Below are 7,943 nucleotides of genomic sequence, written 5' to 3'. Positions count from 1 at the left end.
CAGCCCTTTTGTTGCACATGCAGCTTCTCAGCATCTTGCTGTATCAGTATAGAAATCTGTGCTCCCCTATTTATTAGAAATGCCACCAATTGCCATTGAGGACAGACTGGAATCAAAACATGTGGACCATCCTAGCTTGTCCATCGATAACCCCCTCCCTCCCCCCTTGCCCAATTGGCTGCCAGTCATTACTTCATTACTTTTTTTTTTTTTTTTTCATGCTTTTATGGGAACTTTGAGATCACAGCCTGAAGCAGTGACGGAGCACCTGGTGAGGGGTGTAGCCCTGCAAGCACAGGTGGAAGCAATGCACCTAGAGAACCAGATGAGGCTGAGCCTGGCTCCAGCCCCTCCCTCTCCTCATTTAAGGGCTGGCAGCCCCAAAGGCAGGGTTTCTTCCTGGAGACTGCCTCCTGTGGATTGTTGGGTGAGCTCTGGTTCTTGGAAAGAGGTAAGTGATCCTTTCTTTTTTGCAGGGTTTTGGCTTCTGCCTTTCTGTGGGGATCCTAAGTTGGTTTAGAGTAGCTATGTCCGCTATGCCTCTCCTTATGATGCCTTCCAATTGTTCTCTGAGGGGAGTGAAGGGGTTATCTGCTTTTCTCTGAATTGGTAATGAAGAGACTGACGTTCATTCCTCTCTTTTACTCTTATCTCATGTCTGGAATGCTTCAATCAGCCCCAAGGTAATGCTGGTTGGCTGACTGAGCATTGCAACTCTGGAAACGCCTGGAGCTAATGTGCTTTTCTGTAAAGAGATTCTGCATTCTCCAGGTTTCCTTTGCAACTCTTTTCAAGCCCAGTACCTTCTTGTGAAGTCTCCGTTCCTCTTTCATGACTCTCATTGCACAATCATCGACCTGGGACTCCAAACTACCACACTGTCCCAACCTATTTTATGACACGTTCCCTCTGTGTCCTACTTGTGTCTTTGTGTTCTCCCTGTGTCCTCTGCCCCTGTCCCCTCTGTGTCTCCTCTGCCACGGATTAATTCCGCCCATGCTGAGTATTGTTTAAGGGCGCGTATTTAAATTATGCTCCGTGTCTCTTTGGATCCCGTTCTGTTTTGCAGCTCGATGGGGTTTAAGGGTTTCTGGGGCTCCTCTAGTTAGTGGTTTAAGCACTGTGAAATCTGTGGAGCAGATAATGGAACGCCATGAATCCCTTGTTCATGCATCGCTTGTATGCAGGTGGGTTTGGTGATGGCTGTGGGACGCTCACTTAGAGATGGAATGGGGGTCACAAGGGGCTCGCCTTGCTCCCTGGGGTTTATTCTTCCAGCCCAATAAGCTACGTGGCTGGTGATAGAGTGAGGTGCGTGTATCAGGCTGGGACCTGAGCTTAAGAAAAGCCCCAGCCCCAGTGGCCGTTTTCTTCATCCTCGCTTAGTGTAATGCAGTCTCCGCTACTTGAGCATACTGAACACGAGTATTCTGTTCCTGTTTTGTCTGGTTCTCTCCTAGACCTCCCTTACAGATTTGTCAGTAGTAACAGATGTCAGGGCACAGTTCTCAGAGCACGTTGTGGCCGACCACCCCAGGGTCCTAGGGTTCTTTCTGTTTTTATGGCAGATCCGGCTTCGTCTTTCTAGGAAACAAAGGATTGTCTTCTACTGGACCACTTTGTCTGGATCACCCCAGATATCTCCATCCCAATTGTCAGGGGATGCTGTTAGTTTCCTAGTCTGTATGATACCCAACCTCCCCACCCCTCTTCCTTCCATCCCCTAGCCCCCATTCAATAGCTAGCTCTGCCGCTGTGGGACCCACCAGTGTGATGAAGCAGTACCTCTGGTGTGCTGAATACTGGGACTGGCACAGAGAGGCTCTATGGCTGATGTGAATCTTCCCGACTGGACTACTTGGTGAGTTTCCCCGGAGCTGTTGAGCACACAGGCTTCCCCACCTACCCTGGTTGCTCACCATGCCATCGATGTCCTTTGTGGACATGGCTTCAGGTATCATACCAGAGACTCCTTAGAGTCGGAAGCGACCATTTATGATGATCTAGTCCGACTCACCCACAATGAACAGGGACATTCACAGCTAGATCAGGTTGCCCTGCGTGTCACCTTGGAAGGGACAGGGCATCCACCGCATCTCTGGGCAACCTGGTCCACTGCGCAGAGTCACAGAATGTCCCGGGTTGGAAGGGACCTCGAGGATCGTGGATCTCCAACCCCCCCCCCTGCCACATGCAGGACCACCAACCTCCCCATTTCATACTAGACCGGGCTGCCCAGGGCCCCATCCAACCTGGCCTTGAACACCTCCAGGGATGGACGGGGCATCCACAGCCTCTCTGGGCAGCTGTTCCAGCACCTCACCGCTCTCTCTGTGGAGAACTTCCCCCTGCCATCCAACCTAAATCTTCCCTTCCCCAGCTTAAAACGTTTCCCCTTGTCCCTTGCTATGAAGGATATTTTCCTTATATCTAACCTAAATTTTCCCTCCTTCTTTCCTTTAGCTCCCCTTTGGGTATCGAAAGGCTGTTACCAGGTCACCTCGGAGCCTTCACTTCTCCGGGCTGAACAGCCCCAGCTCTCTCAGCCTGTCCTCACAGGTGAGGTGTTTGATCCTTTGGTTCTTTTTTTTTTTTTTTTTTTTTTTCCTTGTGGCCGTCCTCTGTATGTGCTCCAACGGGTCCATGTCCCTTCTGCACTGAGGGCTCTTCATATGGACGCAGTACTCCAGGTGAGGCCTCTTCAGCACAGAGCAGAGGGGCAGGATCACCTCTTTTCACCTGCTGACCGCACGTCTTTTGGTGCAGCCCAGGATGTGGCTGGTTTTCCGGGCTGGGAGGGCACTTTGCTGGCTCGTGTACAGCTTGCCATCCACCAGCTCTTTTGGGACGGGCCTAGGCTCAGCCCTTTCATCCCCCAGCATGTATTGGTAGTGGGGGGTTCTCTTGTCCCAGGTGCAAGACACTGCGCCTGGATTTGTTGAAGCTGATGAGGTTTGTCTGTGCCCGCTGCTCAAGCCTCTCTGGGTCCCTCTGGTTGGCGTCCCATGTCACTGCTGGCGTGTCGCTGCTCCCCACAGCTTGGTGTTGTCAGCAAGGTTTCTGAGTTGTGGCTGATAAGACGACTGCCTGGAGTGAGTCAAGCATCCTTCAGCTTGAACCAGGTCCAAGTGTGCACAGCAAGAAAGACATGGCCTTCATCAAAAGACCACCAGATGACCCTGAGAGATACCTCGCATGTGTAAAAGAACTGAGACCTGAGGCTAGAAAAAATGTCAATCCTACTGGGGACTCGCTGTAATAACCCAGCCTTTTCTTGGACTTCCCCCAGACGGCGAGCTCGGGCTTTACAGGCTAGAGGTGGAGCTAACACAGAGACCTCTGGATTTTCAAAAAGGAACAAGAAGGCTGAGAATCGGGTGCTTTGTTTGACGTTTTCACTGGCTGTCCTACTTAAGGATTCTGCCTGTCCATAGGCACGTTTGGTTGGTTTGGCTGGAACTTAGGAGCCTGGTGCTTATGCCTTCGGTTCTTTGTGATACAGAGCTGCGCCCTTTGCTGCCCAGACCAAATGCACGTGTTGTTGGAAGAGATTACTCTATGCATTTTACTTTTTTTTCTTTAATGCTTTTAAAGAGTGAGAGTGGTATACGCCTTCAAGCAGGTAACATATGAAACTTGTTTGTTTGTTTGTTTTCCTTATGCATACCTCGCATTTCATATCAATTCTCCCTTTGGGTCAAAAGTAGACCAAATCCTTGAAACCGTGCCTGGGAATCCCACTGATATTGAAACAGTTCAGCAGTGGTGCCCATGGTCAGAACGCCCTGCGGCGGCAGATCCTGGCATTGACTGTGAATGGAAGAACTGACAACAAATCGCTCGATATCAAAATTGACCCGGTGGATATTTACAAGCGCCGGGAGACCCAGACGGGATCTCAGAGTTGCATGGCCAGGTACAGAAGTTGTTTTACTGGTGGTTTTTTTGTTTGTTTTCTTTTGCAACGTTAAGGATTGTTAATCATTCCTCGCCATCCTTGGCTTCACTGCGCCCTCCTGTCCAATTGACACCAGCTTTTTCATCACCTCAGTTGCCTTCAAAAAAAAAAAAAAAAGCATGACAAAATCAATTTGATGATGACGTTATTTATTTATTTACCGATATTCTTAAGCACTTAGCAGAGTTTTGCTGGGCATAGAGAAGTTTTCCTTGTTTTTCTTCGTCTTGTTCCAACTGACGTAATTCTCTCCTCCCTCAACCCCGACCTAACTGCGTTTTTCCTCTGCCCTCACGAGAGAGAAGGAGCGGAGCGCCAGAAGCTGCGGCGCGGCTCCGCGTCAGTCCAGTCGGAGCTGTTGTTTCCGCGGTCTCTGGTGCCCCCTCGTGGCCAATCGGTGGAATTGCGGCCGCGTATGTTCGGTGCCGCAGGCAGCAGTACGCATGCGCGCAGGCACGCGGAAGTGGCGTACGTACGTTCTCATCGCTCTGCGCAGCGAATCTGCCGAGCTTTGTTAGGGTTAGTCCTCCAGGCAACAGCACGCATGCGCCAGAGAACTCATAAATAGCTTTCAAATCTACCAAGCCCTGAGATGCAGTCGAGCAGTCAATTCCTGCTGGCTCAGCAACGGTTTTCTCTCTTGCTGTCGGAAGTGCTCCTTGTCTATTTCCTCCGACGGTCTGACGCTCGAGCCTGCCTCGGGAACAGGCACATGCGTAGTGCGGTGCGGAGGGTGGCGCTTGCGCAGTGCAGCGTCTAGGCTTGGGCACGCGTAGTGCTCTGCCGAGAGGGGCGCATGCGTAGCGCCGAGCCGCTACCGGCACATGCGCACTGCAGTGCCCGGGCTCGCGCGTGCGCGTTGCTCTCCCGAGGCTCGCTGGTCGCGGGTTGCTGCCGCGTCGGTGCTGCTGCACGCCAGTACCGCGACCGCGACTCTCCGAGCTGCTCGCGTTCCACTGCCGCTGGGAGGGCTTTTAAACGGCTGGGGGACGGTGCAGGGCTGGGGGTGGAAAGGGACTTTGCTGGTTCACCGGGGCGGAGAGGAAGTTGGATGCCACGAGGCGCTGAGGGGCAGCTGTGAGCCCAACCGGTCCGCTTCCGCGTGGGCTTGGGCATAAAAGGGCGGAAATAGACGAGGGGCATCCTGGATTAGAAGGGGGAGAATATCGCTGGGCCGGCGGCCCGGGAATCGACTGCTTGCCCGTCCCCGTCGTGGTCTGTCGAAACAATTGCTGTCTTTAAGTGGACGGGCGCACGGTCGCTATTAGCTGGAGGACTGATCACCATAGAGAGCGGCGCATTAGCTGCGCAGAGCGGTTAAAACGCCACTTCCGCATTTGTACGCGCATGCGTTGTGCTGCTTGCGGGACGCGGCGACAGACAGCGGCAGTTCCGCGCATGGGCCACGAGGTGGCAGCAAAGACCGCGGAAAGAACTTTTCTGACGGGATCGGCCCGCGTTTTTCTCCCCTGGCGACCCGTTCTCTCTGTCTTGTGATGGCGGGAGAAGAGCGCGAAGTTGGAAGCGGGGGCGTTGTGGGGGGAAAGACGAAGAAAAAAAGAGAGAGACTACCCCAAACCCAGGCAAGCTCTGCTAAGTGCTTATAAGTAGCTGTGAAAAAATAAGTTCTTTTTTTTTTTTTTTTTTTCTTTTTGCCAGCATCTGTTGCATTGTTTCTAAATGTTCACAGACCAAAATGCAACTGCCCGGCAAATTTAATGATAACGAAATTAAAGCCCATTGGCAGAAAGCGCGGGGCCATATTAATGTTCACTCAGCCTCTGTCTTGTTCCTACTTTTAATGTATTTTTCCCTTTCTTCAACTCCAGGTTTCATTTTTGGCTTTTTATTCTTTTTTATGCCCTAAAATTTAGGCCCCAGCAGGTCTACGCAGGCAGTCACAGCACAGAGTTGCTGTTTTGAGATTAGTGTGGACCATTACAGCGTTTCCACAAAGACTAACGAAAACTGCAGTTCTCCACCTAAGTTTGCAGATGGAAAAAATTAATTCACCTGCATAGAACGAATCGATGCGTCACAGCTGCCATCGGCAAGATGGCCCGAGAGCTGTGCGGGTCTATCAGGCTCAGCTGCAGCTTTTCATCTTTTCAGCTGCCCTTCTCTGGTCCTCCTGCAGCTGGACAGATAGCCCACAAGGGCACGGGGTATACGCAGGCCCTCCCCAGCCAGCTGCGGCAGGCGCTCCTTTTTTGAGGATTACTTGTTCACATACCCAGTTTCCAGCTCATTCCCTTTGGAAAGCTTTTCTTGCGCTCCATGTTACTAGCGCACAATAGAAGTTAAGCCAGTTAAGCCTCTCTCAAGCCCAAGGAGTCCAATGTGCAAGTGTTTTTTGTTTGGGTCTGTCTGTTTTTTTTCCGGGTGTAGGGGGCAGGGGGTGGGCATTTGAGATAGCTGAGCTGTGTGAAAAAAGTCAGTGTCAGAAAGGCCTCTCTCTGATGCCAATGAATATGTCGTTTCCTAAAGCCTGGTCAGTCTTCTCTGCTGGTTGTAGAGAGTTGAGCTATTACGTATGGCCAAGACGAAAGTGTAATCAGTGAAATAGGTGGAGTTGCTCCTTCTGGTAATTTAATGCCTCACCGTGGTATAGGGCGGATGAATGCTGGCTTTGTACCAAAGCACTTGGTAACCCTGAGATTCAAACCTTAATGCTTTCCAGCAAATTTATATTTTCAGGTAGTGCCGCAGAGATGCGGTGACTATTGTTCACGTATTTTCACGTGTCACTGATTACATGGGTTTTCGAAACAGGCACAGCAGAAAACTATTCTCATTGACCGGAATGATTTCTAGTAGGATTCTGTTGTTTTTGCCTCTGGGCCTTGTGTTAAAATAGTAATTTCTGGGGGCTGGCAGGTGCTATCAATATCAGAGATGGGCAAATAAGGCATAAATCTGTGTCCTATAGTAAGTTGGATATGAGCGAGCCGGGTACTTTATTATGGGAAATTGTAAAGCTGTTTTTCTAGGAATGGTGCAGCTGTGTCTCAGTTGTGTGCGCAGTTGGTGTCTAGACTAAAGGAGACTTGTTAAGCGCTCTGCTGACACGTAGGGATGGATGGAAAATTACAAGAGGGAGCTTGAGCATGTATGTATAGAATGTAAGGACCTGCAGTTAAGGATTTGGATTGGCACCTGAGTCCGTGCCTTCAGATGATGCAAGCGCTATGCCTTATCACCCAGTGGAAACGGTCAAAGAGCTGCTTTGGGACAGAATGTTTATATTGCTCAGGAAGTGTGGCCTTCCAAGGTACTTCAGGTATCCCGAAGAACAGAAGCAAGCAGTAATGATTCCTTTCTCTCTCGATTCCAATACTTGTAGGTAGTGCGCTTGAGAAAGACTTTGGAGGCTTTCCTCAGCCTCTTGCTTTCCTCATACCTTTACAAAAGCGGACTGCCAGAAAACAAGAAGACTTCACACGTGCGTTTTGAGTTTGGTTATTTTATGGTGTTTTTTAATTTTTTTTAGATTTTTTTCAGTCCAAATGTAGTAAATTCCCAGTCATACAAGTGATAAATTTTCAAGGTCTTTGTGCCGATGGACCATGCTTCAGTTGAACATCAAGTGGAGCAGGAGGTATTCTTCATCTATGTGGATGAAAATATGGAATCTTGATGGGATGCTGCCGTATTATGGAGAGGAATCTCCGCATCCCCCAGGCTCAGCCAATACACGGACACAGATTTCTGGATGGTGACCATCACTTTCTGCCACCGCTCCTGCTGCCTAGTTGCTCGTCATCGTCGGTATCCAGCAGGAGATCACGAAGCTGTGGAGGCACAGTCGTATCCAGGTCATCATCTGAAACTTCTTCCACCAGATTGGAAGGGACCAGTCCTCTTGTGCCATCCGTCAGCTCTCCCAGAAACCAGCCATCTTCATCTACGTCTCCGAAGATGTAAAGGTATTGTCCAGCAGTCAGTGGAAGCTCGTTTTCTGGGTCCTCATTAGGGCCCTCAAAAG

General features: G+C 50.4%; 1 long non-coding RNA gene across 1 annotated transcript; it reads left to right on the top strand.

Moving 5' to 3' along the window:
• The first annotated feature begins 230 nt into the window (after positions 1–230).
• On the top strand, positions 231–2,565 carry LOC149911898 (uncharacterized). The gene is made up of 3 exons (XR_016462751.1): positions 231–451; positions 1,728–1,861; positions 2,464–2,565. It is a non-coding gene; the product is annotated as an uncharacterized LOC149911898 (long non-coding RNA).
• Positions 2,566–7,943: the final 5,378 nt, after the last annotated feature.

The sequence above is a fragment of the Phasianus colchicus genome, unplaced genomic scaffold (genome assembly GCF_987193195.1).
Source record: "Phasianus colchicus unplaced genomic scaffold, bPhaCol1.hap1.1 HAP1_SCAFFOLD_53, whole genome shotgun sequence".
NCBI classification, from domain to species: domain Eukaryota; kingdom Metazoa; phylum Chordata; class Aves; order Galliformes; family Phasianidae; genus Phasianus; species Phasianus colchicus.
This window is presented reverse-complemented; position numbering and strand designations above follow the sequence as displayed.